Source organism: Cebus imitator, unplaced genomic scaffold (genome assembly GCF_001604975.1).
Source record: "Cebus imitator isolate Cc_AM_T3 unplaced genomic scaffold, Cebus_imitator-1.0 Scaffold407, whole genome shotgun sequence".
In the NCBI taxonomy this organism is placed as follows: Eukaryota; Metazoa; Chordata; class Mammalia; order Primates; family Cebidae; genus Cebus; species Cebus imitator.
In genome coordinates this window covers 557,964-580,333 of record NW_016107722.1, presented here as the reverse complement: position 1 = coordinate 580,333, position 22,370 = coordinate 557,964, and the positions used below count along the sequence as shown (strand labels likewise).

Here is a 22,370-nt window from a genome sequence, read left to right as displayed (position 1 = left end):
TTTTGTATTTTTGGTAGAGATGGGGTTTCTCCATGTTGGTCAGGCTGGTCTTGAACTCCTGACCTCATGATCCATCCACATTGGACTCCCAAAGTGCTGAGATTATAGGTGTGAGCCACTGTGCCTGGCCTGGATTGATCCTTTTATCACTAGGTAATGTCCCTCTTTGTCTTTTTAAACTGCTGTTGCTTTAAAGTCTGTTTTACCTTTTGGTTTCCATTTATGTAGAATATCTTTTTCCACCCCTTTACCTTAAGTTTATGTGAGTCCTTAGTGTTAAGTGAGTCTCTTGAATCCAGCAGATACTTAGTTGGTGAATTTTTATCCATTCTGCCATTCTGTATCTTTTAAGTGGAACATTTAGGCCATTTACATTCAAAGTGGATACTGAGATGTGTTCTATTCCTCATGCTAGTTGTTGCCTAAATAACTTGTGTATTTTCATTGTGCTATTGCTTTACAGGCCCTGTGAGGTTGATATGTTAAGGAGGTTCTATTTTGGTGTACTTTGAGGATTTGTTTCATAATTTAGAACCCCTTTTAGCATTTCTGGTAGTGCTGGCTTTGTAGTGATAAATTCTCTCTGTATTTGCTTGTCTGAAAAAGGCTTTATCTTCTTCATTTATGAATCTTAGTTTTCCTGGATGCAAAATTCTTGGCTCACTATCATTTTGTTTAAGGAGGCTAAAGATAGGACCCTAATCCGTTCTGGCCTGTAAGGTTTCTGCTGAGAAATCTGTTGTTAATCTCTTAAGTTTTCCTGTAAACGTTACCTGACACTTTTGACTCACAGCTCTTAAGATTCTTTCCTTCATCTTGACTTTAGATAACCTGATGACTAAGTGGCTAGGTGATGATCTTTTTGTGATGAATTTCTAGGTGGTATTTGAGCTTCTGGTATTTGGATGTCTAAATCTCTAGCAAGGCCAAGGAAATTTTCTTTCCTCAAGTATTCCTTCAAATAATTTTTTCGAATTTTTATATTTCCCTCCTTCCTCAGGAACACCAGTTATTCTTAGGTTTGGCCATTTAATAGAATCCCAAATATCTTGGAGGCTTTGTTCTTTTTTTTTTTTTTTTTGACATATATATATATTTGTCTCTGTCTGATTGGGTGAATTTGAGAGCCAAGTCTTCAGGTTCTGAAGTTCTTTCTTCTACTTGTTTTAGTCTATTGTTAAAACTTGCCAGAGTATTTTGTATTTCTCTAAGTGTGTCCTTGATTTCCTAAAATTGTGATTATTTTTCTTTATGATATCTATTTCTATGGAGAATTTTTCATCTTTTAATTTCTTTAAGTTGGTTTTCACCTTTCTCTGGTTCTCCTTAAGTAGTGTAATAATCAACCTTCTAAATTCTTTATCTGGCAATTCAGAGCTTTCTTCTTGTTTGGATCCATTGCTGGGGATATAGTTGATCTTTTGGTGGTGTTACAGAACACTGTTTCCAGAATTACTTTTCTGGTTCCTTCTCATTTGGGTAGACAATTTCAGTGGAAAGATCTGCAACTCAAGGGCTGCTGTTCAGATTCTTTGTCTTATGACATGATATCCCTTGATGTGGTTCTCTCCCCATTCCTCTAGGGATGGGGCTTCCTGTGCACCAGACTGCAGTGATGGTTATTGCTCTTTTGGGTCTAGCTATCCAGTGGGGCTACCAGGTTCTGGACTGGTGCTGGGGAATGTCTGAAAAGACTCCTGTGATATCATCCCTCTTCAGGTTTCCCACCTGTGGATAACAGCACCTGGTTTGGTGGAGTTGGCAGGGGAATGAAGTAGACTGTGAGAGTCCTTTGCTGCAGTTTTGTTCAGTGTTCTGGCTTTCTCGAATGTTGGTTATGCTAGCAGTGAAGTTGTCACTTGGGCAGACTAAGGACCTCTGGTTAGCCAAGATGTTCCAGGTAGTGGTATTAGCTGTTGTTTTCTCCTTCTTGGGAGCAGGGTTATTCTTTCATGAGTTGCCGTAATGGCCTCAGTTGGTTGGCCTCCTGCCAGGTGGTGATGCTTTCAAGAGAACATCAGCTGCAGTAGGAGAAGGGAGATGTAAGTTTACCCTAAGTTGGCCAGGGTGGGTATTCTGGTTTCTCTGATGAAGAGCAGGACCATAAAGCTCCAAAGAACTTGTGTCTTTTGTATTCAGCTACCAAGGCAGGTGGAGAAGTGCCACCAGGTTTAGACAGGTCTGAACTCACACCCTCCTTGGGCAGGGTTTGCCATGGCCACTGTGAGAGATGGGAGGATGGTTCTCAGGCCAATAAGGTTATGTTCCAGAGGGGATTATGGCTACCTCTGCTGTGCCATATAGTTTGCCAGGGAAGAGGGGGATAGCTGGTAGTGACAAGCCTAACCCAGTTCCCACAGAGTTGGGAAGACCAGTCTAATTCCCATAGTACCCCATTAACAGCACCAAGTTTAGATCCAGTCAGTCTGCGCATGGGGCTCAGACCTTGCTCCAGGCTGCCTCTGCAAAAGCAAGCACTGTTTTCAGGCCTTGCCCCTCCCCGTCTGCCCAATGTTGGTGGCAGCTCCTGTGCTTGTATCTACAGCAGCCCTTGTTCGTCCCCCGGATTCTGCTCAAGAAAGTTTGTTCCCAGTTGAAATTATTACAAAATTCAGTTGGAAGCTTCTTTCACCCCAAGACCCCTCCCTAATTCCACTGGCTGCCTTCCCTGAGGGCCCCTGTTAGATATAGTCAGGGATGGCTTCCTGGCCTTGAGCGGGGGCCTGGGAGTGCCTACAAAGATCTTTCCACTGCTGCTTCTACTTTTATATTTTGCTGGCTCCCTAAATCTGTTTCAGCTCTAGGTAAGGTTAAATCCTTCTGTGGTCTGGATTTTCAGAGTCCTCTGTGGGGATGTGTGTTCAGAGGCAGATTTTCCCCCTCACACTTTGGGAACTCACAGTTTTTCACATATCACAGAATTTGCAGTGGTGTGCTGCTTCTTTCAAAGGATCTGTGAATTATTTTGGTTGTACTGGTATGTTCCTGCACTGGCTCTTGGAGAAAACGTTCACAGTGTGAGTCTCCATACACTGTGCTGTACATCCAAGCAGGAGCTGCCAGTTAGCCCTGTCTCCTATCTGCCGCCTTTCTCCCCTTCCCTGTTAAAGTTTTCTATATTATTACTGACTTTATGTCTTCTTGTTCTATCAATTATTAAGAGAAGGGTATTAAAATTTTCAAGCATAATTGTGATTTTTCTATTTCTTTTGGGCAGTTCTGTCAGTTTTTGCTTAATGTATTTTGAAGTTCTATTATTAGGAGGATATACATTTAGAATTGTTAGGTATTCTTAATCAATTTATTCTTTTATTATAATTGAATGACCTTTATTCTTGGTAAAATTACTTATGCTGATTAATATTTTATATGATGTTAATCTTCTCTAGTATTCTTATCATTAGTGTTCTTCTGGTATACCTTTTAAAAGCCTATCACTTTTGTCCTACCTGTACCTTTATATATACATACATACATATATATATATATTTTTTTTAGATATTTCTTTCTTTCTTTTCTTTCTTTCTTTCTTTTTTTTTTTTTTTTGGAGATCTGTGTGCCTTTATTAGTGAAGCCACTACTTAAAGGGGATGAAGCAGGAGGAGTGGGTGGCCTCGATGCCCAGCTGGCCATGCTTCACTGGCTTGTAGGTGATGGAGAATTCGCCCAGTTAGTGGCTGATTATCTCCAGCATGATCTCCACCTGGTTGAAGGTCTTGCGGCTGTAGATGCCCACCATCTCGGGAGAGATGATCATGTGCCGCAGGTGCGTCTTCCCCACTTCCGGCTTCTCCACGGGCGGCACCTCCTCGCGCAGGCGCTTCAGCAGCTAGTGCTGCTTCCGCCGCAGGCCCGGGTTCAGCCACGGCCGCTGCCGCGCACTGTGCAACTGCGTCGTGTTCGCAGGACACGTCCAGCAACTGGTCCAGGTCCATACCGCGGTAGGTGAACTTGCGAAAGGGCCGCTGCTTCTTCTACTCTACCTCTGCCGTCTTGCTGGATCTTCAGAAAGGCTAGAGTAGATTTCTTACAGACAGGATACTGTAAGTGCTTTTGAAAATTGGGTTGGAGCTTTGCGCAGTGGCAGTATCGTAGCCAATGAGGTTTATACGAGGCGCGATTATTGCTAATAGAAAACTTTTCCCAATACCCCGCCGTGACGACTTGCAGTATAGTCGACACTGGCAATTTTTGACAGTCTCTACGGAGACTGAATTTACAAAAAAAAGAAAAAGAAAAGGACAAAAACTTATGTTGGGCATTGCTTTTTTATTGCTGCCTTTTTTATGAGGCTGTTTAGACTATTTGCATTTTAAAAACAGCTTTATTTAGATATGATTGGTATACAATATAGTCTACCCATTTGAAGTGTACATTGCAATGTGTTCTAGTATATTCACACGATTGTTCAACCATCCTCACAGATTCATTTTGGAGGAACCATCTACATTTAATAGAAATACTAATATAATTGGATTTAAATCTATCATGCAGCTATTTGTCTTATTTTAGTCTTGTGGGTTTTGTTCCCTCTTTCTCTTTTCTTCCTGCTTTTGGATTAATTATTTATTAGTGTTCCATTTCTATGTTCACTATTGGCTTATTAGTCCACTAAAAGATTATTAGCCATACCTCTTTTTCCATTTTAGTGATCACTCTAATCATTATAATGTGCATTTTTAACATATCATAGTCAAACTTCAAATGTCACATCACATATGGCACAGTTCTATGCGTTCTGTGATACTATACTAGCAAGGAAAGAACGTTTTATTCCCAACTTTGATTTGAAAAAAATCTCACGAAAAGGCTCTTTATAGCCTGGCTTGAGTGATATGACTATCTGTGGACCAAACACTATGGCCAAGAATGTAAATTCTTATAGGAGGATGATAGTTTTAATTCAAAATATGGATTGAGGGTGAAGAAAGATTTCCCTAATATTATTGAACCTGTAGATGTTTGCATTTTTATCAGAAGTAAATTTTCAAAATACCTTTAATGAAATTCTCCTTCTTTATTAAAGTGATTTTTCTTTTTCTTTTGTTTTAGAGGCTGTTTCCTGCTCCGTCACCCAGCCCAGAGTACAATGCTATGATCATATCTCACTTTAACTTCAAGCTTCTGGGTTCTAATAGGCTCATGCCATGACACCCAGGCTAATTTTTATTTTTTTTGTAGAAACAGGGTCTTGCTATACTGCCCAGGCTGGTCACAAACTGCAGGCTTCAAGTAGTCCTCCCACCTCAGCCTTCCAAAACACAGGGATTATAGGCGTAAGGTACTGTGCTTACTACCCAAAGTGATTTTTCAAAGTCTGTGTTGACCACTCAAGACATGGAAGACTGTTTTGTAGCAGATTTTTTTTCTTTTTTTTTTTTTTTTTTTGGATGGAGTCTCACTCTGTTGTCCAAGCAGTGGCACCATCTTGGCTCACTGCAACCTCTGCCTCCCGAGTTCAAGCAATTCTTCTGGCTTAGCCTCTCAACTAGCTGGTTCTACCATAGGCACATGCCACCAGACCCAGCTAATTTTTGTATTTTTAGTAGAGACAGGGTTTCCCCATGTTGACCAGGATGGTCTTGATCTCTTGACCTTGTGATCTGCCTACCTTGGTCGCTCAAAGTGCTGGGATTACAGGTGTCAGCTACCGCGCCTGGCCTTGGAACAGATTTTATAAATGCCAGTAAGATTGCTTGATAAGTAAGGCAGCAATACTTAGAAGATTAAATGTATAAATTGATGATCTCATTATTTGTGCCATCCATTTTGTCTGGTTGTAGTAGCAGCCTTTTCAGCTCACTGTAACTCCCTTTACCTTAAACTTTCACTGGAGTTGCAGGGTTCGTGACAGCATGTTTGTGCTATGTGAACCAGACCCTGCTATTATAGCCACTTGGCCCAGTATACACCCAGTTCAGGCTGGGGTGATCAGATTCTCCTTTCTGAAATTTGAAATTTGGGGTTTGGAACTAATTAATCACTGTCTTAAGTTGAAACTCTAACAAATAAACCATAGCTGCCAGGGAGTGTGGTTTTACAGTGTGGAGGGAATAGCAGGGAAAGCCACTGTGAAAAGAGGAAGGAAAGAGACTAATTGAAGAAAGAAGCAGAAACAGAGAAACTGCTATGACCTCTTTCCATTCCAGGCTTGGCCACGTTCTTATCCTTGGGGTCTGTGAGACATACATGTATTCTTTAAAATTCATTTCCACTTTTGTTTAAGCTGGCTTGAGAGGACTTCTTTTCTTGCAATCCAAGAGCATAGGCCAAAACTTCAAATACTGTATTCAATTTTAGAAGAATATAAGAAGTATTTGTCAGTTCAAGTACTATCTTAAGCATGGATAAAAGGCGTGAAAACTATGATTCAATTTTATTATACTAATTCATGACATAGTTTTTATATTTCTGGACAGTATCATCTCTTTGGTAAAAGTTTTCAAATGTTAAGAGGGTGAGTGATGGGTGGTCACTTGGTGGGTACAATATGTGTCGCACTAGTGATGGATGCAGTGAAGGCTCTGCGTTCACCGCAATGTAATATATTGATGTAGCAAAATTGCACTTGTACTCCATGAATATACAGAAATTAAAAAAATAAATAAAAATTTAGTTAAAATATTAAGCATATCAAAATAAAACTCATTAAAATGCCATTGTGCTTAATAAATAGAACATTAATAATATCCTGAAAAATGCCAGGTGTTCTTCCTCAATTTAACTCCTCTCCCTGCCCCAGAGACAGCCACTAGACTGAATTTTATATCTATTATTTGTTTTCTTTCTTTAAATAGTTTTACCACATCTTTATCTCTAAAAATAAAATGTTTAGTTTTTCATACTTTTGAACTTTATATTAATGGAATAATACTCTATGTTATAAATCCCTTTTTTGCTCAACTTTATGCTTAAGAGATTAATTGCATTTTAGCTGTATAAGTCTAATTCATCCATTTTCACTGCTGTGTAGATTCCTGTTTTACAACTATGGTATAGCTTATCCTTTCTCCCTTCAGTGAGGAGTTAGAAGTGGAATTTCTGTGTTGTAGCAGTGGTCCCCAACCTTTTTGGCTCCAGGGACTGGTTTCATGGAAGACAGTTTTTTCATGAACCGGGGTGGTGGGGATGGTTTTGGGATGATTCAAGCACATTACGTTTATTGTACACTTTATTTCTATTATAGTGTAATATGTAATAATTATACAACTCACCGTAATGTAGAATCAGTAGGAGCCCTGAACTCGTTTTGTTGCAACTAGATGGTCTCATCTTGGGGTGATGGGAAATAGTGACAGATCATGAGGCATTAGTTAGATTCTCATAAGGAGAGCCCAACCAAGATCCCTCACATGAGCAGTTCACCATAGGGTTTGCCCTTCTATGAGAATCTAATAGAATCACTGATCTGACAGAAGATGGAGCTCAGACAGTAACTCAAGCCATGGGGAGCAGCTAAATACAGATGAAGCTTCACTTACTTGCCTGCCAGTCACTTCCTGCTATGCGGCCTGGTTTCTTTTTTTTTTTTTTTTTTTTGAGACAGAGTTTCACCCTTGTTACCCAGGCTGGAGTGCAGTGGCGCGATCTCGGCTTACCATAACCTCCGCCTCCCGGGTTCAGGCAATTCTCCTGCCCCAGCCTCCTGAGTCGCTGGGATTACAGGCACGTGCCACCATGCCCAGCTAATTTTTTGTATTTTTAGTAGAGACGGGGTTTCACCATGTTGACCAGGATGGTCTCGATCTCTTCACCTCGTGATCCACCCGCCTCGGCCTCCCACAGTGCTGGGATTACAGGCTTGAGCCACCGCGCCCGGCCTGGCCTGGTTTCTAATTGGCCACAGACTAGTACAGGTCTGTGGTCCCCAGCAGTTGAGGACCCCTGTGTTGTAGGATATATACATATTTAAGTTTCTAGGTAATCCAAAGTTTTTCTCAGAGCGATTGTAGTATCAGTATATAAAAATGCCCTTTGATCTACATCCTTGCCGATTTTTGGCATGTTCTGACTTTTTAGTTATTTTGCCAATCGAGTGAATGTAAAATTAAATCCCATTTTTTTTACCTAGAAAATATTCATTAAGTGCCTAATATGTTAGAGACATAAAACAGACTTAGTGAATAAAACGGACAAAATAAACAAAAACAAAACAAAATCTAAAGCCCTTGCCCTCATAGAACTTACATCCTGGTGGAGAATGCACACAGCAAATAAAATAAATACGAATATTACTTGTATTTTAGTAACTGGTAAGTACTAAAGAAAAAATTAAAACAGAGCAGGACTAGGTAGTGCTGGTGCTGGAGTGGGACTGAACTTCCATAGAGTGGTCAGGAAAGCTGCTTCAGAAGGTGGGCATTTGAGCAAAGACCAGAAGGAGGTGGAGGAAGTCATACTGATAGCACTGTTGTGTTTTTGATGTATCAATCAAGAGTTCAGTCGGGGAAGCACAGCCATGGTGATAACTGTTACAAGATAAATAATTTATTATTGCTATTAGACCTCTCACGAGTGTGGGAGGAACCAGGGAGGCGAAGGACTAGAAGGGGTTGATAGATCAGAGATGGCTGGTCCCTAACCACCTCTGGCAGCACTGGCATGGGGGGCAAATGCAGATTGCAGGGTGATTGATAAGTCATCCACATCCTGCTGAGAAAGTCGGATCATAAGGAGGAAGTTTGTGAAGAGATGCAGAGGAAGCTCTTGCTTCTGTGCAGGAACTGTCTTGTGGCTCCGCAGCCAAGCATGTAGTTGAGAGGCCTTGGCCTTCGACTGCTGGGCCAGTAGTGAAAAAGAGTTGGCTACAACTCTTGGTTAAACTATAACCTGGGGGTACCTTTGCATCTCTTCGTCACTAAGACCTTCAGAGAGTTATAACCACTGTTTCACATCCACCTTCCAAATCTAGTGCAAATTAATAATTTTTCTCAACTCTAACCAAATATGATATAAGGACAGAGACTCTAGGAAAAAGAGCTCCCAGCTTAACTAAGTTGACACAACATACTCTAACACATCTAGTTAGTGATTAATGAGGTTGGGCATACTTGTATATATTTAATGGTCATCATTGTTTTTTCCTCAAAGTGTCTAAGTTCTTTATTTTTCTACTGGGTTGTTTGATTTTTTAAAATCAATTTTTAGGAGTTTTTATAGTATATTGATTCCCATTCTTAGTCGGTTATATAGGCGGCAAATAAATTATCCCAACTTGTAGCTGGTAATTTCACTTTCATCATAGCATCCTTTAAAGAACAAAGGTCTTTGTTATAATGCAATTTCATTTCTCAATCCTTTTTTCTTATGGCTTGCACATTTTGTATACTATTTAAGAAATCCTTCCTTAACGAAAGGCATACGTTTATGCTTCTACAATGTCTTCCTAAAGTTTTATAATTTTCCTTGTATAATACTTGCAATTAACTTTTGTAAACAGTTGAAGATACAGTTTCACTAATCTTTTTCCATATAGAGCTCTAATTGTCCCAGTGCCACATCTTAAAGAGTTCATCCTCACTGATTTCCCCTGCCTGCTCTCTCATAAAGCAGATTTCTGTGTATTATTATGGTTCTATTTCTGGGTTCTCTAATCTGTGCCATTGGTCCTTTGTCTCTCTTTTAACTAACATTATATTAGTTTTATTATAGCCATACAAAAAGTCTTGCTGTCTTGTAAATGAAGTCTACTAGACTGTGTTTCTTCAGGAGTGTTTTGGCAATTCTTGGTTCTTTGCACTTCTGTTTAAAAATTGTCTCGACTAACTCAATAAAAAATTCTGTGGGATTTTGGTAGAAATTATATAAAATCTCTAGGTCAACTGGGGAAAATTGACATGTTTTTCATTACTGAGTCTTTCTATCCATAAATGTGATGGATCTTTTAATTTGTAAAGATCTCATTTAATGTATTTCAGTAACACTTTATAATTTACTTCATGAAAGTCTTGTATATATTTTGAAGATTTATTCCTAGGTATATTATCATTTTTGTTGCTGTAGTAAACAACACTTTAGAAAATTATATATACATTTTATATTTACAATTATATCTATACATATGCATACATACACACATATATAAATATGCATATATTATATAGTTTGTTGCTGGTGTATAGAAATGCAATTGACTTTGATTTAATATCCAGAAAACTCACTAAACTAATAAACTTTCTTATTGATTCTCATGATTTATATGGAAATTCTTTTGAATTTTTCAGTTAGACAATCACATCATCTATCAAGAATACCAGTTTTTTTTTTTTCTTTCCAATGTTTTTATTCTTTCTTTTTCTTGTCTAGGTTTTTCAGTGCATCTCTGAATTGATAAGATTAGAATGGATATATTTGTATTAGTTTTGAAGCTCTTAATATGTTATAAGTACATAATTCTTTGTACATATTTTTTTGCAAAAGTCCTTATCATTTAGTAGCATCTTATTATATTCTTGTTTTCTTGAATCATAAAAATAAAAATGATACATTTTATTAAATAGATTTTCTGCATTTATGCAGTTGGTCATGTGTTTTTCTACTTTTAAACTATTAATGTGGTACATTATGTTAGATTCTCTAATATTAAACCAACTTTGCACATTTGGGATAAACTCTACTTACTCATGAAGTATTTTTTTTAATACCTTGACAGATTTGGATGCCAGTGATTTGTATCCTAATGTTTAGCTTGTGATATTCCTTTTGTGTACTATCCTTAACTATTTTGATGTTACAGGTTTATTAGCCTTACTCAGTGAGCTGGGGAGTGATATGGGTTGGATCTGTGTCCCTATTCAAATTGTAATCCCCAGCGTTGGAGATGGGGCCTGGTGGGAGGTGATTGGATCATAGGGGTGGTTTCTCACGAATGTTTTCAGACCAACCTCTTGGTGCTGTTCTTGTGATAGTGAATGAGTTCTCACGCAATCTGGTTGTTTAAGTGTATGACACTGCCCTCACTCTAGACTCAGAAGATTTTTTCTTTGAACTGGAGAGTTTTAGTGTATCTGTAGTTATTTCGATTACTGATATTTGTATTTATTTCTGCCATATTCCTTACATTTTTTTTCCACCTTTTTAGTTTTCTTTCTCCTTTCTTGCTTCTCCTTTATTGTTTTTTGGTCTGTTCTCATTCCCTGTTACCCTATAGTTGGTTAGAGAACATAACTTCCGAGGTGTATTTATTTGGTAGTTGTCTTTAATATTTTAATATGGTCACTTAACTTATCAAAGCCTATAGTTAATCAGTGTCTTTTCCCTCTTCCCAAATTAGACAAAGACCTTAGAACACTTTAATCACCATCCTTTCTGCTTATACTTTATGTTTTAGTGGATGGTATTTTAGTTCTAGCACTGCAAGACAAATTATTGTTGTTGGTGTACACAGTATTAATTTAGATCAGCATTTCTCAACATCAGCACTACTGACATTTTGGGCAATAATTGTTTGTTATGTGGAGCTGTCTGATACACTGCAGATGTTCAGCAGCAGGCCTGGCTGCCTCACTGGATGTCAGCAGCACCCCCCTCCCCCAGTTGCCACAAACAGAAATGTCTCCCCGTGTTGTCAGATGTTCCAAGGGGGAAAATTGCTCTTGGTTTAGAATCACTGATTTAGGTCTACCCACTTATTTAAAAGTGTCTTTTTTCACCAATAGCCAGAGAACCAAAATTATCTGCCAATTCTGTCATATATCACACCTTCCATCATTTTTCTTCTGCCTAAAATAAATAATTTAGAATTTTCTTTAGTGAGGTCTACAGGGCAAAAGGTAACAAATCTGTTTTTGTTTGGTTTGTTTTTGGTAAATCTGAGAAAAGTCCCTATTTTTTCCTTTGTTTTAAAATAATTTATTGGGTTTAGAGTTCTGGATTGAGAGTTACAGTGAACCTCCAAATTCACATGCGTTGGTTCCATGACTCTCTGCCAATATTCAGATCTGAAGATGCTTGAGTCCTTATATAAAAGGTATAGTATTTGCATATAACCTATAGACATCCTTCCATACACTTTAGACCATCTCTAGAATTACTTATAATAGCTAATACAATGTAAATGCTATGTGGTTGTTACACTGCATTGTTTAGGAAATAGTTACAAGAAAGAGAAGTCTATACATATACATGTTCAGTACAGACACAATCATTGTAGACCTAACCATATTTTCCAGGGTTGGTTGAATCTGCCAGTGTGGAAGATGCAGATACAGAGGTCCAGTTGTATTTTCTTTAAGCTCATTGGAGGAATCATCCTGTTGTTTGGTGACATTGTGGTGGTTAAAAGTAACAGCTATCAGTCTAACTGTTATTTCTTTTAGTATAATATGTGTTCTCTCTGGCTTGTTTGAAGAAAACTTTTTGTTGTTTGTATTTTTAAGTATTACTGTCATTACTTATAGGAGTATAATTCTTTTTTTCTTGTGATTTGTTGGGCTCTATGAATCTGATAATTGGTAAATTTCAACAATTCTGGGAAAGTTTCAGTTGTAATCTCCTTGAAAGTTGTTTCTTCCTATTACATTTCTAGAATTAGACACACAGTAGATAACTTTAGAGGATTCCTACTTCATTTTAACTTTTGCGGCTTCCTTACTTTCTTGCTAATAAAATATTTGGTACATTTTATTCACCACTTTTAAAAACAAAAGTATTTGTAGATTTCTAGTTTGAGATGTTGCTGGAAATTGAAGTTGCAAAAGTTAATTTTAGTGGACTTAAAATAAGCCAACTATAATACTTATCCTAAGCTTATTTCTTACTGTAATTTTTTTTTGTATTTTAGGTTTTGGGGTACATGTGCAGATCATGCAGGGTTGTTGCATAGGTACACACATGGCAAGGTGGTTTGCTGCCTTCATCCCTCCATCATCTATATCTGGCATTTGTCCCCATGTTATCCCTCCCCACCCTCCCCACCCACCACGGTCTCTCCCCACGCCCCTCTGTCCCTCCTCTAGCCCCCCACAACTGAACCCAGTGTGTGATGCTCCCCTCCCTGTGTCCATGTGTTCTCATTGTTCAACACCCGCCTGTGAGTGAGAACATGTGGTGTTTGATTTTCTGTTCTTGTGTCAGTTTGCTGAGAATGATGGTTTCCAGGTTTATCCATGTCCCTACAAAGGACACAAACTCATCTTTTTTTATGGCTGCATAGTATTCCATGGTGTATATGTGCCACATTTTCTTTGTCTAGTCTATCATCGATGGGCATTTGGGTTGGTTCCAGGTCTTTGCTATTGTAAACAGTGCTGCGATGAACATAAATGTGCATGTGTCCTTATAGTAGAATGATTTATAATCCTTTGGGTAATACCTAGTAATGGGATTGCTGGGTCAAATGGAATTTGTATTTCTAGATCCTTGAGGAATCCCCGCACTGTCGTCCAGAATGGTTGAACTAATTTACACTCTCAACAACAGTGTAGAAGTGTTTCTGTTTCTCCACATCCTCTCCAGCATCTGTGGTCTCCAAATTTTTTAATGATCACCCTTCTAACTGGCGTGAGATGATATCTCAGTGTGGTTTTGATTTGCATTTCTCTAATGACCAGTGATGATGAGCATTTTTCATATTTTTGTTGGCCTCATACATGTTTTCTTTTGAAAAGTGTCTGTTCGTATCCTTTGCCCAGCTTTGAATGGGTTTGTTTGTTTTTTCTTGTAAATGTGTTTTAGTTCTTTGTAGATTCTGGATATTAGCCCTTTGTCAGATGGGTAGATTGCAAAAATTTTTTCCCATTCTGTTGGTTGCCAGTTCACTCTAACGATAGTTTATTTTGCTGTAAAGAAACTCTGAAGTTTAATTACATCCCATTTGTCTATTTTGGCTTTTGTTGCCAATGCTTTTGGTGTTTTAGTCATGAAGTCCTTACCTATGCCTATATCCTGAAAGGTTTTGCCTAGGTTTTCTTCTAGGGTTTTTATGGTGTTAGGTCTTATGTTTAAATCTTTAATCCATCTGGAGTTAATTTTAGTGTAAGGTGTCAGGAAGGGGTTCAGTTTCTGCTTTTTGCACATGGCTAGCCGGTGTTCCCAACACCATTTATTAAACAGGGAATCCTTTCCCCATTGCTTGTTTTTTCAGGTTTGTCAAAGATCAGATGGTTGGAGATGTGTGGTGTTGCTTCTGAGGCCTCTGTTCTGTTCCCTTGGTCTATGTCTCTGTTTTGGAACCAGTACCATGCTGTTTTGATTACTGTAGCCTTCTAGTATAGTTTGAAGTCAGGCAGCATGATGCCTCCAGCTTTATTCTTTTTGCTTAGGATTGTCTTGGCTATGCAGGCTCTCTTTTGGCTCCATATGAAGTTTAAGGTGGTTTTTTCCAGTTCCATGAAGAAGGTCATTGGTAACTTGATGGGGATAGCATTGAATCTATAAATTAATTTGGGCAGTATGGCCATTTTCATAATATTGATTGTTCCTAACCATGAGCATGGAATGTTTTTCCATCTGTTTCTGTCCTCTCTTATTTCCTTAAGCAGTGGTTTGTAGTTCTCCCTGAATAGGTCCTTTATATCCGTAGTTAGTTGTATTCCTAGGTATTTTATTCTCTTTGTAGCAATTGTGAATGGCAGTTCGCTCTTGATTTGGCTCTCTTTTAGTCTGTTATTGGTGTATAGGAATGCTCGTATTTCTGCACATTGATTTTGTATCCTGAGACTTTGCTGAAGTTGCTTATCAGTTTCAGATTTTGGGCTGAGATGATGGGGTCTTCTAGATATCTAATCATGTCATCTGCAAATAGAGACAGTTTGACTTTCTCCTTTTCTGTTTGAATAACCTTTATTTCTTTTTCTTGCCTGATTGCTCTGGCTAGAACTTCCAACAGTGTATTGAATAGGAGTGGTGAGAGAGGGCATCTTGTCTAGTGCCAGATTTCAAAGGGAATGCTTCCAGTTTTTGCCCATTGAGTATGATATTGGCTGTGGGTTTGTCGTAAATAGCTTTTATTATTTTGAGATACAATCAATCGATACCTAGTTTCTTGAGAGTTTTTAGCATAAAGGGCTGTTGAATTTTGTTGAAGGCCTTCTCTGCATCAATTGAGATAATCATGTGGTTTTTGTCTTTGGTTCTGTTTATGTGGTGGATTACATTTATAGACCTGAGTAGGTTGAACCAGCCTTGCATCCCTGGGATGAAGCCTACTTGATCATGATGAATAAACTTTTTGATGTGCTATTGTATTTAGTTTGCCAGTATTTTATTGAAGATTTTTGTGTCAATGTTCGTCATGGATATTGGCCTGAAGTTTTCTTTTTTAGCTGAGTGTCTGCCAGATTTTGGTATCAGAATGATGTTGGTCTAATAAAATGAGTTAGGGAGAATTCCATCCTTTTGTATTGTTTACAATAGTTTCAGAAGGAATGGTACCAGCTCCTCTTTGTACGTTTGGTAGAATTCGGCTGTAAACCAATATGGACCTGGATTTTTTTTTGGTTGGTAGGCTATTAATTGCTGCCTCAACATCAGCCCTTGTTATTGGTCTATTCAGGGTTTCAGCTTTTTCCTGGTTTAGTCTTGGGAGAGTACAAATGTCTAGGAATTTATCCATTTCTTCCAGGTTTACTGATTTATGTGCATAGAGTTGTTTGTAGTAATCTCTGATGGTAGTTTGTATTTCTGTGGAATTGGTGGTGATATCCCGTTTATCATTTTTTATTGCATCTATTTGATTCTTCTCTTTTTTTTTTCTTTATTAGTCTGGTTAGTGGTCTATTTTGTTGATCTTTTAAAAAAAGAAGCTCCTGGATTTATTGATTTTTTTGAAGGGTTTTTTGTGTCTGTCTCCTTTAGTTCTGCTCTGATCTTAGTTATTTCTTGTCTTCTGCTAGGTTTTGAGGTTTTTTTTTTTTTTACAATAGTGTATTGATTTTAGATCTTTCTTTGCTTTTCTGGTGGGCATGTGTTGCTATAAATTTTCTTCTAGACACTGCTTTAAATGTGTCCCAGAGATTCTGGCACACTGTGTCTTCATTCTTGTTGATTTTGAAGAACATCTTTATTTCTGCCTTCATTTCATTGTCTATCCAGTTGACATTTAGGAGCCAGTTGTTCAGTTTCCATGAAGTTGTGCAGTTTTGAGTTGTTTCTTAATCCTGAGTTCTAATTTGATTGTGCTGTGGTCTGAGAGACTGTTATGATTTCCATTCTTTTTCATTTGCTGTGGAGTGATTTACTTCCAATTATGTGGTTGATTTTAGAGTAAGTACGATGTGGTGCTGAGAAGAATGTATATTCTATGGATCTTGGGTGAAGAGTTCGTAGATGTCTATTAGCTTCGCTTGGTCCAGATCTGTTTTCAAGTCCTGGATATCCTTGTTGATTTTTTGTCTCGTTCATCTGTCTAATACTGACGGTGGAGTATTAAGGTCTCCCACAATTATCATGCGGGAGTCCAAGTCTCTTTTTAGGTGGTTAAGAACTTGCTTTATGTATCTTGGTGCTCCTGTATTGGATGGATATATATTTAGGATAGTTAGCTCTTCTTGTTGTATTGATCCTTTTACCATGATGTAATGCCCTTCTTTGTCTCTTTTATCTTTGCTGGTTTAAAGTCCATTTTATCAGAGAGTAGGATTGCAACCCCTGCTTTGTTTTTTGCTCTCCATTTGCTTGGTAAATCTTTTTCCAACGCTTTATTTTGAGTTTATGTGTATCTTTGCACATGAGATGGGTCTCCTGAATAAAGCACACTGATGGTTCTTGACTTTTTATCCAGTTTGTCAGTCTGTGTCTTTTGATTGGACCATTTAGTCATTTACATTTAACATTAATATTGTTATGTGTGAATTTGATCCTGCCATTTTGTTACTGATTGGATGTTTTGCCCTTTGGTTGGCACAGTTTCTTCATTGTGTTGTTGGTCTTTACAATTTGGTTCTTTTTTGCAGTGGCTGGTACTGGTTGTTCCTTCCTGTGTTTAGTGCTTCCTTCAGAAGCTCTTGTAAGGCAGGCCTGGTCGTGATGAAATCTCTCAGCAATTGCTTGTCTGTAAAGGATTTTATTCCTCCTTCACTTACTAAGCTTAGTTTGGCTGGATATGAAACTCTGGGTTGAAAGTTCTTTTCTTTAAGGATGTTGGATATTGGCACCCACTCTCTTCTGGCTTGTAGAGTTTCTGCCAAGAGATCTGCTGTGAGTCTGATGGGCTTCCCTTTGTAGGTGACCCAACCTTTCTCTCTGGTTGGGTCAGAGAAAAAAAAAATGCTGCCCTTAGCATTTTTTCCTTGGTTTCAACCCTAGTGAATCTGACAATTATGTGTCTTGGGGTTGCTCTTCTTGAGGATTAGCTTTGTCGCATTCTCTGTATTTCCTGTATTTGAATATTGGTCTGCCTTGCTAGGTTGGGAAGTTCTCCTGGATATATCCTGAAGAGTGTTTTCCAGCTTGGATTCAGTCTCCCCATCATCTTCCAGTACACTGATCAAGCATAGATTAGGTCTTTTCACATAATCCCACATTTCTTGGAGGTTTTGCTCATTTCTTTTCACTATTTTTTCTCTTTTCTTGCCTTCTTATTTTATTTCATTGAGTTGATCTTCAGTCTCTGGTAGCCTTTCTTCTGTTTGATCGATTCAGCTATTGAAACTTGTGTATTGTTCGTGAAGTTCTTGTGCTGTGTTTTTCAGCTCCTTCAAGTGTTTATGTTCTTCTCTAAGCTCGTTTTCTATTTAGCCTTTCGTCATACCTTTTTTTCAAGGTTCTTAGTGTCTTTGCATTGGGTTAGAACATGTTCCTTTAGCTCAGAGAATTTCGTTATTACCCACCTTCTGAAGCCTGCTTCCGTCAGTTAGTCAAATTCGTTCTCCGTCCTGTTTTGTTCCCTTGCTGGTGAGGAGTTGTGTTCCCTTGGTGGGGGCAAGGCATTCTGGTCTTTGATGGTTTCATCCTTTTTGCACTGGTTTCTTCCCAATTTCTTGGGTTTATTTAGCTTTGATTTCAGGTAGGTGTTTGGTGAGGTGGCCTTTCCTTTGTCTGCCTGCAGAGGCGCTGCTGGGCTGCCACAGTTTCAGTGAAACTGCTGTGTAGATTTCCTGTGTCTTTTGTTTACTCAGGAAGATTAGGCCCACCTCTGCAATGGCGGCTGCCCTTCCCCCTGCGGAGCTTGATCCTTGTGCTCTAACTGATGTGTTGGCTGTGATACTCTCAAGTGAGAGGGCTTCAGCCTGCTGGGCTTTGTTGGGGAGTGATCCTCACAGCCCTATTGCCTGATTCCCTGTTTTCAGTTCCCTTTCTTTCTGGGTGGTGAATAGCTCCATCCCACAGCCTTCTCAGCATCAGCCGGTGCTTCCGCCTAGATCTGTGCCAACAGCCTTGGCACTGCCAGAGTTGCTGCTCAGCCCTGTTCAGGCAGCTTGTGTGGGATTTTCAGTCCGGCAAAGATCTCCTTTTCTGTGGATTGTGAGGGTTTGGGTGAAGCACAGAATCCGAACCAAAGTCCTGGAAGGGGAGAGCTCCCATGACTGCTCAGCTGCACTCCTGGATGGGGCAGTCCTTATTGTCATTCTTTAATTGGTCCCCAATATCTGAACTGTAGAGGATTCCTTTACACTCTTCTGTTTTTCTTTAATACTGTAAAATATAGACTTGAGAACTAATTTATTATGCAAATGAACATTCTGCCCTTGTTTTGTGTACAAAATAGCTTTTCTCATAAGCATTGATAGTCCCTGTCTTCATGACAAGATAGAAGAGCAAGTCCGTATAGACCCTCCTTAAGAATGGCCTCTCCATGGATATAATAGGGTTAATCTTCAAGAATAAAACTGTATTGGTCTTTCATTTGAAATGGCTTTTGCACAGTTGACTGGGAGTACTTTGGGGTTGAAAATGTTATTAAAATTGTTTTTGCTTCTTTAACTTATGTTTCATACTCTCACTTATTTCTCATGAGCATTGTGGCTGTATCTGTGTGGCCTAAATGTAGATGTCAGGAAATAAACAGCAATACTTTGTTTGAAAGTTTAACTAAGTTCCATCCTCAGGGGTGTTTTGTTCCTTTTTTTGCTATCTACAATAGTCATATTTGGTAGTGAGAAATCGAGTAAGTACCATAAGAAGAAATTTTCATAAGAATACGAAATCAGACAAAATTGGCCCAGAATTGGTTCTTTTTCTACTTAACCCCTAAGGCATCTCTTTCTCCTATTTGTAAGGTTAAAGGATTTCTAAGAGGTCAGTGAAAGGAGTTATATAGGTCAATTTAATGTGGCTTTGGACTCTTAGCAGAGTTTCCAGATTTCCTTGATATTTCATTTTGTATACCCAGGATAGAGCGAATTTCCATATTATAAATGAAACATCAAGGCTCAGATTAGCAAATTGTTTGTCCAGTGTCACATTGCTGAAGAATAAAGAGCTGGGTGGAGACCTAAACCAAGGTTTTTTCCAAGTTTGTTGCTTTTACCATAATATAAATTTTTCCTAGATTTTTGCCTCACCTAATTTTTTTTTTAATGAGATGTCAACAAGTATTCTTTTGAAATGTCAAGTAATTTAGATAATGCTGGTTTAAGTTTTAAAGTATTTTTTAAAAAATATTCTTGATTTAACTCATTAGTTNTTTGGAGACAGAGTCTCCCTCTGTTGCCCAGGCTGACTGCACTGACGTGATCTCAGCTCAGGGTAACCTCCACCTCCCAGGTTCAAGCAATTCTCCTGCCTCAGCCTCCCGAGAAGCTGGGACTTCAGGTGCACGCCACCACACCTGGCTAATTTTTGTATTTTTAGCAGAGACAGGATTTCACCATCTTGGCCAGGATGGTCTCAAACTCCTGACCTCGTGAGCCACCCGCCTTGGCCTCTCAAAGTGCTGGGATTACAGGTGTGAGCCACCACGCCTGGCCTCGTTTTTTGAGACTGAGTCTTGTTCTGTCACCCAGACTGGAGTGTAGTGGTACAATCTCAGCTCACTGCAGCCTCCACCTCCGGGGTTCAAGTGATGCTCCTGCCTCAGCCTTCTGAGTAGCTGGGATCATAGGTGCCCACCATCACACTCAGCTAGTGTGTGTGTGTGTGTGTGTGTGTGTGTGTGTGTATGTGTGTGTGTGTGTGTTGGACAGTTTTGCTCTTGTTGCCCAGGCTGGAGTGCAATGGCATGACCTCGGCTCACTGTAACCTCCTCTGTGATCTTGGCTTACTGCTGAAACCTCCGCCTCCCAGGTTCAAGCGATTCTCCTGCCTCAGCCTCCTGAGTAGCTGGGATTACAGACATGTGCCACCATGCTTGGTTTATTTTGTATTTTTAGTAGAGACAGGGTTTCTCCATATTGGTCATGCTGGTCTCGAACTCCCAACCTCAGGTGATCCACCTGCCTCAGCCTCCCAAAGTGCTGGAATTACAGGCATGAGCCACTGCACCTGGCCTAATTTTTATATTTTTAGTAGAGATGGGGTTTTAGTAGAGATGGGGCATGATGGTGGGTACCTATAACTCCATCTACTCAGGAGGCTGAGGCAGAAGAATCACTTGAACCCGGGAGGTGGAGGTTGCAGTGAGCCAAGATCGCACCATTGCACTCCAGCCCGGTGACAAGAGCGAAACTCCACCAAAAAAAACACCAAATAAAAATAAAATATTGCATTAGGCCAGGCAGGGTAATTTACAATTGTAATCCCAGCACTTCGGGAGGCCAAGGTGGGAGGATTGCTTGAGCTCAGGAGTTCAAGGCCAGCCTGGGGGCAACATAGCCAGACCTCACCTCTACAAAAATAAAATAAAATAAAAAATCTGACTGTAGTGGTGTGTGCCTGTAATCCCAGCTACTTGGGAGGCTGAGGCAGGAAAATTGCTTGACCCCAGGAGGCAGAGGTTGCAGTGAGCCAAGATTGTGCCATTGCAGTCTAGCCTGGGCAACAAGAGAGAGACTCCATCTCAAATAAATAAATAAAAGATACTGGATTGTGTGGTCCAAGAAGGTAGAGGACCACACCTGTCATTGTGTTCCTTTGCTTATTTGCTGAGAGCAAGGGGCAAGCGATGGCTGGCATATAGCAGGCGCTTCACAGATTTGAATCAGTGAGGACGACCGCGCCCTTGTCTGCCATTTTATAATACTTTTTTTTTTTGAGATGGCGTCTCGCTCTTGTCACCTAGGCTGCGGTGCAGTGGCACAATCTCCACCCACTGCAACTTCCACCTCCCAGGTTCAAGGGATTCTCCTGCCTTAGCCTCCCGAGAAGCTGGGACTACAGGCGTGTGCCACCATGCGTGGCTAATTTTTGTATTTTTAGTAGAGACAGGTTTCACCATCTTGGTCAGGCTGCTCTCAAACTACTGACCTCAAGTGATCCACCCACCTCAGCCCCCCAAAGTGCCAGGATTATAGGCATGAGCCACCGTGCCGGCCTATAATAGCCTTTTGATGCTAAAATTTAAACTCTTAGCATACTGTGTAATATAGTTTCTGGAGCTGAGTTCCAGTCTTGCTGTCAGATTTTTGCATCTGCTCCCCACCCACCTGCCTGGAATATCTGCACCCATCCTCGTGGCTCAGACCTCTCCGAGGCAGGTGGCATTGGTAGCAACTTGCTCCATGCCCCACCCTGTTGCTGGCCACTCTAGCAACCCGTCCTTGAATCTCTGAAGCAACCTCAATGGTGCAGCATGGTCAACTCTGTCTTGTGTCTTTTTTTTTTTTTTTTTTTGAGATGGAGTTTCACTCTTGTTGTCCAACCTGGAGTGCAGTGGCACTATCTCAGCTCACTGCAACCTCCGTCTCTTAGGTTCAAGTGATTCTCCTGCCTCAGCCTCTGAGTAGCTGGGATTACAGGTGGCCACCACTATACCCAGCTAATTTTTTGTATTTTTAGGGGAGACGGGATTTCACCACATAGGGCAGGCTAGTCTTGAACTCCTGACCTTGTGATCTACCCTCCTCAGCCTTCCAAAATGCTGGGATTACAGGTGTGAGACAGCACACCTGGACTGATTTGCTTTTTACATTTAGTCAATATATAGTACACCTAAAACTGATGATAATATAATATACCTGGAACTGATTTGGGGCTATGGTGTGAGGTAAAGATCTAATTTAATTTTTTTCCCATATGCAGCATTTGATCACAGACCTTCAGGAGTTGCTTCCATCATCTGTGAAATTTCTACTCATTAGTAATCTGATCTGGCCTCTCTATTCTGTGAGATTTGGTTATTTGGTCTGTACATATGCCAATACCAGTACAATTTGTAATTGAAAAAAATATATAAGTATTCAACAGGAGACTAGATACATAATTTGTGGTATTTATGTACAACTAAGTACTACACAACAGTGAAAATAAATAACTTGAGCTACATACGTTAAAATCTCATAAATATAATGTTGAGCTCCTCTCCTCAAAAGAATTAGCAAAATAATACCTAGAGC

General features: G+C 39.6%; 1 non-coding gene and 1 pseudogene across 1 annotated transcript; one reads left to right on the top strand and one right to left on the bottom strand.

The window, feature by feature from the left end:
* Positions 1-3,577: 3,577 nt before the first annotated feature.
* Positions 3,578-21,484, bottom strand: LOC108289617 (annotated as a pseudogene).
* Positions 4,070-4,210, top strand: LOC119468291. Its single transcript, XR_005196957.1, has one exon. It is a non-coding gene; the product is annotated as a U4 spliceosomal RNA (small nuclear RNA).
* Positions 21,485-22,370: the final 886 nt, after the last annotated feature.